Genomic DNA, 9175 nt, shown 5'->3' on the forward strand with positions numbered 1-9175 from the left:
CTTATGACAATTACGGTGAAAAGTGCTTCGGAAAAATACCAAATAGTTCTCCACTTAGCGGTTCTTTCAAAAGTTGGGCCACACACCTCTTGGAAACATCGAGTTACTTTGGCCTAGCCTTCGATTGGTCTGGTGAAGCAATCGCCATTCCTAGCTGATGAATCAAATGATTCTGAAAGGAACGGTGAAAAGTGCGGATCCTGTTTCAGTCTTTAGACTGAAACAGGATCCGCACTATTCACCTGTCCCACAAAGGCGCACTTCTCATGTCTGGCGCTAGTCCAACAAACCCAGGACTGACAGAGGCCCTGCACTTGCCACCCCAGAAAAATATCTCATCTCCAAAGAAGGATTCTTCCACTAACGGTTGAAAAGGGCTCCCGTTCTTGAAACAGTGGTGAAAGGATGGTGAAATAATACTGAAAACAATCCTATCTTCCAAGGCTCCTGTGCCAGCTATGGGAAATAGCAAGTTACCTGGGCCTCAGCAGAGGTTTCTCTGCAAAAAGCATCATAGGCTTCAGGATGCAGAGACCGACCTCATGACTCTTTCTGTGCCAAACGCCATGGAAATGCAAATAATTACCAACACACTGGTCATTTCAAAGTGTCAGGATGAAATCTGAAGCACGATCCACACTTTTCCCATCTCACGCAAATATGCACTTTCCAACTCTGGAGGTAAACAAATCAAAGGCAGGGCTGACAGAAGCCCCGCACTTACACCCCACCCAGAAGTCTCAACTACGAGGCAGGATTCTTATGCTAATGCCAGAACCCTGCTCGGGTACTGAAAATAATGCTGAAACCACAAAGGAATAATGCTTATAAGAACACTTTCTTGGTAGTCTCTAGGACCAACTATTGGAAATGCCAAGATTACTGGGCCTCAGCCTGTTTCGTCTGTGAAGACTCTGGTATGCTTAAGGATGCAGAGACCAACCTTATGACAATTACGGTGAAAAGTGCTTCGGAAAAATACCAAATAGTTCTCCACTTAGCGGTTCTTTCAAAAGTTGGGCCACACACCTCTTGGAAACATCGAGTTACTTTGGCCTAGCCTTCGATTGGTCTGGTGAAGCAATCGCCATTCCTAGCTGATGAATCAAATGATTCTGAAAGGAACGGTGAAAAGTGCGGATCCTGTTTCAGTCTTTAGACTGAAACAGGATCCACACTATTCACCTGTCCCACAAAGGCGCACTTCTCATGTCTGGCGCTAGTCCAACAAACCCAGGACTGACAGAGGCCCTGCACTTGCCACCCCAGAAAAATATCTCATCTCCAAAGAAGGATTCTTCCACTAACGGTTGAAAAGGGCTCCCGTTCTTGAAACAGTGGTGAAAGGATGGTGAAATAATACTGAAAACAATCCTATCTTCCAAGGCTCCTGTGCCAGCTATGGGAAATAGCAAGTTACCTGGGCCTCAGCAGAGGTTTCTCTGCAAAAAGCATCATAGGCTTCAGGATGCAGAGAACGACCTCATGACTATTTCTGTGCCAAACGCCATGGAAATGCAAATAATTACCAACACACTGGTCATTTCTAAGTCTCAGGATGAAATCTGAAGCACGATCCACACTTTTCCCATCTCACGCAAATATGCACTTTCCAACTCTGGAGGTAAACAAATCAAAGGCAGGGCTGACAGAAGCCCCGCACTTACACCCCACCCAGAAATCTCAACTACCAGGCAGGATTCTTATGCTAATGCCAGAACCCTGCTCGGGTACTGAAAATAATGCTGAAACCACAAAGGAATAATGCTTATAAGAACACTTTCTTGGTAGTCTCTAGGACCAACTATTGGAAATGCCAAGATTACTGGGCCTCAGCCTGTTTCGTCTGTGAAGACTCTGGTATGCTTAAGGATGCAGAGACCAACCTTATGACAATTACGGTGAAAAGTGCTTCGGAAAAATACCAAATAGTTCTCCACTTAGCGGTTCTTTCAAAAGTTGGGCCACACACCTCTTGGAAACATCGAGTTACTTTGGCCTAGCCTTCGATTGGTCTGGTGAAGCAATCGCCATTCCTAGCTGATGAATCAAATGATTCTGAAAGGAACGGTGAACAGTGCGGATCCTGTTTCAGTCTTTAGACTGAAACAGGATCCGCACTATTCACCTGTCCCACAAAGGCGCACTTCTCATGTCTGGCGCTAGTCCAACAAACCCAGGACTGACAGAGGCCCTGCACTTGCCACCCCAGAAAAATATCTCATCTCCAAAGAAGGATTCTTCCACTAACGTTTGAAAAGGGCTCCCGTTCTTGAAACAGTGGTGAAAGGATGGTGAAATAATACTGAAAACAATCCTATCTTCCAAGGCTCCTGTGCCAGCTATGGGAAATAGCAAGTTACCTGGGCCTCAGCAGAGGTTTCTCTGCAAAAAGCATCATAGGCTTCAGGATGCAGAGACCGACCTCATGACTATTTCTGTGCCAAACGCCATGGAAATGCAAATAATTACCAACACACTGGTCATTTCAAAGTGTCAGGATGAAATCTGAAGCACGATCCACACTTTTCCCATCTCACGCAAATATGCACTTTCCAACTCTGGAGGTAAACAAATCAAAGGCAGGGCTGACAGAAGCCCCGCACTTACACCCCACCCAGAAATCTCAACTACCAGGCAGGATTCTTATGCTAATGCGAGAACCCTGCTCGGGTTCTGAAAATAATGCTGAAACCACAACAGAATAATACTTAAAAGAACACTTTCTTGGTAGTCTCTAGGACCAACTATTGGAAATGCCAAGATTACTGGGCCTCAGCCTGTTTCGTCTGTGAAGACTCTTGTATGCTTAAGCATGCAGAGACCAACCTTATGACAATTACGGTGAAAAGTGCTTCGGAAAAATACCAAATAGTTCTCCACTTAGCGGTTCTTTCAAAAGTTGGGCCACACACCTCTTGGAAACATCGAGTTACTTTGGCCTAGCCTTCGATTGGTCTGGTGAAGCAATCGCCATTCCTAGCTGATGAATCAAATGATTCTGAAAGGAACGGTGAAAAGTGCGGATCCTGTTTCAGTCTTTAGACTGAAACAGGATCCGCACTATTCACCTGTCCCACAAAGGCGCACTTCTCATGTCTGGCGCTAGTCCAACAAACCCAGGACTGACAGAGGCCCTGCACTTGCCACCCCAGAAAAATATCTCATCTCCAAAGAAGGATTCTTCCACTAACGGTTGAAAAGGGCTCCCGTTCTTGAAACAGTGGTGAAAGGATGGTGAAATAATACTGAAAACAATCCTATCTTCCAAGGCTCCTGTGCCAGCTATGGGAAATAGCAAGTTACCTGGGCCTCAGCAGAGGTTTCTCTGCAAAAAGCATCATAGGCTTCAGGATGCAGAGACCGACCTCATGACTATTTCTGTGCCAAACGCCATGGAAATGCAAATAATTACCAAAACACTGGTCATTTCAAAGTGTCAGGATGAAATCTGAAGCACGATCCACACTTTTCCCATCTCACGCAAATATGCACTTTCCAACTCTGGAGGTAAACAAATCAAAGGCAGGGCTGACAGAAGCCCCGCACTTACACCCCACCCAGAAGTCTCAACTACCAGGCAGGATTCTTATGCTAATGCGAGAACCCTGCTCAGGTTCTGAAAATAATGCTGAAACCACAACAGAATAATACTTAAAAGAACACTTTCTTGGTAGTCTCTAGGACCAACTATTGGAAATGCCAAGATTACTGGGCCTCAGCCTGTTTCGTCTGTGAAGACTCTGGTATGCTTAAGGATGCAGAGACCAACCTTATGACAATTACGGTGAAAAGTGCTTCGGAAAAATACCAAATAGTTCTCCACTTAGCGGTTCTTTCAAAAGTTGGGCCACACACCTCTTGGAAACATCGAGTTACTTTGCCCTAGACTTCGATTGGTCTGGTGAAGCAATCGCCATTCCTAGCTGATGAATCAAATGATTCTGAAAGGAACGGTGAAAAGTGCGGATCCTGTTTCAGTCTTTAGACTGAAACAGGATCCGCACTATTCACCTGTCCCGCAAAGGCGCACTTCTCATGTCTGGCGCTAGTCCAACAAACCCAGGACTGACAGAGGCCCTGCACTTGCCACCCCAGAAAAATATCTCATCTCCAAAGAAGGATTCTTCCACTAACGGTTGAAAAGGGCTCCCGTTCTTGAAACAGTGGTGAAAGGATGGTGAAATAATACTGAAAACAATCCTATCTTCCAAGGCTCCTGTGCCAGCTATGGGAAATAGCAAGTTACCTGGGCCTCAGCAGAGGTTTCTCTGCAAAAAGCATCATAGGCTTCAGGATGCAGAGAACGACCTCATGACTATTTCTGTGCCAAACGCCATGGAAATGCAAATAATTACCAACACACTGGTCATTTCAAAGTCTCAGGATGAAATCTGAAGCACGATCCACACTTTTCCCATCTCACGCAAATATGCACTTTCCAACTCTGGAGGTAAACAAATCAAAGGCAGGGCTGACAGAAGCCCCGCACTTACACCCCACCCAGAAATCTCAACTACCAGGCAGGATTCTTATGCTAATGCGAGAACCCTGCTCAGGTTCTGAAAATAATGCTGAAACCACAACAGAATAATACTTAAAAGAACACTTTCTTGGTAGTCTCTAGGACCAACTATTGGAAATGCCAAGATTACTGGGCCTCAGCCTGTTTCGTCTGTGAAGACTCTGGTATGCTTAAGGATGCAGAGACCAACCTTCTGACAATTACGGTGAAAAGTGCTTCGGAAAAATACCAAATAGTTCTCCACTTAGCGGTTCTTTCAAAAGTTGGGCCACACACCTCTTGGAAACATCGAGTTACTTTGGCCTAGCCTTCGATTGGTCTGGTGAAGCAATCGCCATTCCTAGCTGATGAATCAAATGATTCTGAAAGGAACGGTGAAAAGTGCGGATCCTGTTTCAGTCTTTAGACTGAAACGGGTTCCGCACTATTCACCTGTCCCACAAAGGCGAACTTCTCATGTCTGGCGCTAGTCCAACAAACCCAGGACTGACAGAGGCCCTGCACTTGCCACCCCAGAAAAATATCTCATCTCCAAAGAAGGATTCTTCCACTAACGGTTGAAAAGGGCTCCCGTTCTTGAAACAGTGGTGAAAGGATGGTGAAATAATGCTGAAAACAATCCTATCTTCCAAGGCTCCTGTGCCAGCTATGGGAAATAGCAAGTTACCTGGGCCTCAGCAGAGGTTTCTCTGCAAAAAGCATCATAGGCTTCAGGATGCAGAGACCGACCTCATGACTATTACGGTGCCAAACGCCATGGAAATGGCAAATAATTACCAACACACTGGTCATTTCAAAGTGTCAGGATGAAATCTGAAGCACGATCCACACTTTTCCCATCTCACGCAAATATGCACTTTCCAACTCTGGAGGTAAACAAATCAAAGGCAGGGCTGACAGAAGCCCCGCACTTACACCCCACCCAGAAATCTCAACTACCAGGCAGGATTCTTATGCTAATGCCAGAACCCTGCTGGGGTACTGAAAATAATGCTGAAACCACAAATGAATAATGCTTATAAGAACACTTTCTTGGTAGTCTCTAGGACCAACTATTGGAAATGCCAAGATTACTGGGCCTCAGCCTGTTTCGTCTGTGAAGACTCTGGTATGCTTAAGGATGCAGAGACCAACCTTATGACAATTACGGTGAAAAGTGCTTCGGAAAAATACCAAATAGTTCTCCACTTAGCGGTTCTTTCAAAAGTTGGGCCACACACCTCTTGGAAACATCGAGTTACTTTGGCCTAGCCTTCGATTGGTCTGGTGAAGCAATCGCCATTCCTAGCTGATGAATCAAATGATTCTGAAAGGAACGGTGAAAAGTGCGGATCCTGTTTCAGTCTTTAGACTGAAACAGGATCCGCACTATTCACCTGTCCCACAAAGGCGCACTTCTCATGTTTGGCGCTAGTCCAACAAACCCAGGACTGACAGAGGCCCTGCACTTGCCACCCCAGAAAAATATCTCATCTCCAAAGAAGGATTCTTCCACTAACGGTTGAAAAGGGCTCCCGTTCTTGAAACAGTGGTGAAAGGATGGTGAAATAATACTGAAAACAATCCTATCTTCCAAGGCTCCTGTGCCAGCTATGGGAAATAGCAAGTTACCTGGGCCTCAGCAGAGGTTTCTCTGCAAAAAGCATCATAGGCTTCAGGATGCAGAGACCGACCTCATGACTCTTTCTGTGCCAAACGCCATGGAAATGCAAATAATTACCAACACACTGGTCATTTCAAAGTGTCAGGATGAAATCTGAAGCACGATCCACACTTTTCCCATCTCACGCAAATATGCACTTTCCAACTCTGGAGGTAAACAAATCAAAGGCAGGGCTGACAGAAGCCCGGCACTTACACCCCACCCAGAAGTCTCAACTACCAGGCAGGATTCTTATGCTAATGCGAGAACCCTGCTCAGGTTCTGAAAATAATGCTGAAACCACAACAGAATAATACTTAAAAGAACACTTTCTTGGTAGTCTCTAGGACCAACTATTGGAAATGCCAAGATTACTGGGCCTCAGCCTGTTTCGTCTGTGAAGACTCTGGTATGCTTAAGGATGCAGAGACCAACCTTATGACAATTACGGTGAAAAGTGCTTCGGAAAAATACCAAATAGTTCTCCACTTAGCGGTTCTTTCAAAAGTTGGGCCACACACCTCTTGGAAACATCGAGTTACTTTGGCCTAGCCTTCGATTGGTCTGGTGAAGCAATCGCCATTCCTAGCTGATGAATCAAATGATTCTGAAAGGAACGGTGAAAAGTGCGGATCCTGTTTCAGTCTTTAGACTGAAACAGGATCCGCACTATTCACCTGTCCCACAAAGGCGCACTTCTCATGTCTGGCGCTAGTCCAACAAACCCAGGACTGACAGAGGCCCTGCACTTGCCACCCCAGAAAAATATCTCATCTCCAAAGAAGGATTCTTCCACTAACGGTTGAAAAGGGCTCCCGTTCTTGAAACAGTGGTGAAAGGATGGTGAAATAATACTGAAAACAATCCTATCTTCCAAGGCTCCTGTGCCAGCTATGGGAAATAGCAAGTTACCTGGGCCTCAGCAGAGGTTTCTCTGCAAAAAGCATCATAGGCTTCAGGATGCAGAGACCGACCTCATGACTATTTCTGTGCCAAACGCCATGGAAATGCAAATAATTACCAACACACTGGTCATTTCAAAGTGTCAGGATGAAATCTGAAGCACGATCCACACTTTTCCCATCTCACGCAAATATGCACTTTCCAACTCTGGAGGTAAACAAATCAAAGGCAGGGCTGACAGAAGCCCCGCACTTACACCCCACCCAGAAATCTCAACTACCAGGCAGGATTCTTATGCTAATGCGAGAACCCTGCTCGGGTTCTGAAAATAATGCTGAAACCACAACAGAATAATACTTAAAAGAACACTTTCTTGGTAGTCTCTAGGACCAACTATTGGAAATGCCAAGATTACTGGGCCTCAGCCTGTTTCGTCTGTGAAGACTCTGGTATGCTTAAGGAGGCAGAGACCAACCTTCTGACAATTACGGTGAAAAGTGCTTCGGAAAATTCCAAATAGTTCTCCACTTAGCGGTTCTTTCAAAAGTTGGGCCACACACCTCTTGGAAACATCGAGTTACTTTGGCCTAGCCTTCGATTGGTCTGGTGAAGCAATCGCCATTCCTAGCTCATGAATCAAATGATTCCGAAAGGAACGGTGAAAAGTGCGGATCCTGTTTCAGTCTTTAGACTGAAACAGGATCCGCACTATTCACCTGTCCCACAAAGGCGCACTTCTCATGTTTGGCGCTAGTCCAACAAACCCAGGACTGACAGAGGCCCTGCACTTGCCACCCCAGAAAAATATCTCATCTCCAAAGAAGGATTCTTCCACTAACGGTTGAAAAGGGCTCCCGTTCTTGAAACAGTGGTGAAAGGATGGTGAAATAATACTGAAAACAATCCTATCTTCCAAGGCTCCTGTGCCAGCTATGGGAAATAGCAAGTTACCTGGGCCTCAGCAGAGGTTTCTCTGCAAAAAGCATCATAGGCTTCAGGATGCAGAGACCGACCTCATGACTCTTTCTGTGCCAAACGCCATGGAAATGCAAATAATTACCAACACACTGGTCATTTCAAAGTGTCAGGATGAAATCTGAAGCACGATCCACACTTTTCCCATCTCACGCAAATATGCACTTTCCAACTCTGGAGGTAAACAAATCAAAGGCAGGGCTGACAGAAGCCCCGCACTTACACCCCACCCAGAAGTCTCAACTACCAGGCAGGATTCTTATGCTAATGCGAGAACCCTGCTCAGGTTCTGAAAATAATGCTGAAACCACAACAGAATAATACTTAAAAGAACACTTTCTTGGTAGTCTCTAGGACCAACTATTGGAAATGCCAAGATTACTGGGCCTCAGCCTGTTTCGTCTGTGAAGACTCTGGTATGCTTAAGGATGCAGAGACCAACCTTATGACAATTACGGTGAAAAGTGCTTCGGAAAAATACCAAATAGTTCTCCACTTAGCGGTTCTTTCAAAAGTTGGGCCACACACCTCTTGGAAACATCGAGTTACTTTGGCCTAGCCTTCGATTGGTCTGGTGAAGCAATCGCCATTCCTAGCTGATGAATCAAATGATTCTGAAAGGAACGGTGAAAAGTGCGGATCCTGTTTCAGTCTTTAGACTGAAACAGGATCCACACTATTCACCTGTCCCACAAAGGCGCACTTCTCATGTCTGGCGCTAGTCCAACAAACCCAGGACTGACAGAGGCCCTGCACCTGCCACCCCAGAAAAAATATCTCATCTCCAAAGAAGGATTCTTCCACTAACGGTTGAAAAGGGCTCCCGTTCTTGAAACAGTGGTGAAAGGATGGTGAAATAATGCTGAAAACAATCCTATCTTCCAAGGCTCCTGTGCCAGCTATGGGAAATAGCAAGTTACCTGGGCCTCAGCAGAGGTTTCTCTGCAAAAAGCATCATAGGCTTCAGGATGCAGAGACCGACCTCATGACTATTTCTGTGCCAAACGCCATGGAAATGCAAATAATTACCAACACACTGGTCATTTCAAAGTGTCAGGATGAAATCTGAAGCACGATCCACACTTTTCCCATCTCACGCAAATATGCACTTTCCAACTCTGGAGGTAAAC

The sequence above is a fragment of the Lemur catta genome, chromosome 6, assembly GCF_020740605.2.
Source record: "Lemur catta isolate mLemCat1 chromosome 6, mLemCat1.pri, whole genome shotgun sequence".
NCBI classification, from domain to species: domain Eukaryota; kingdom Metazoa; phylum Chordata; class Mammalia; order Primates; family Lemuridae; genus Lemur; species Lemur catta.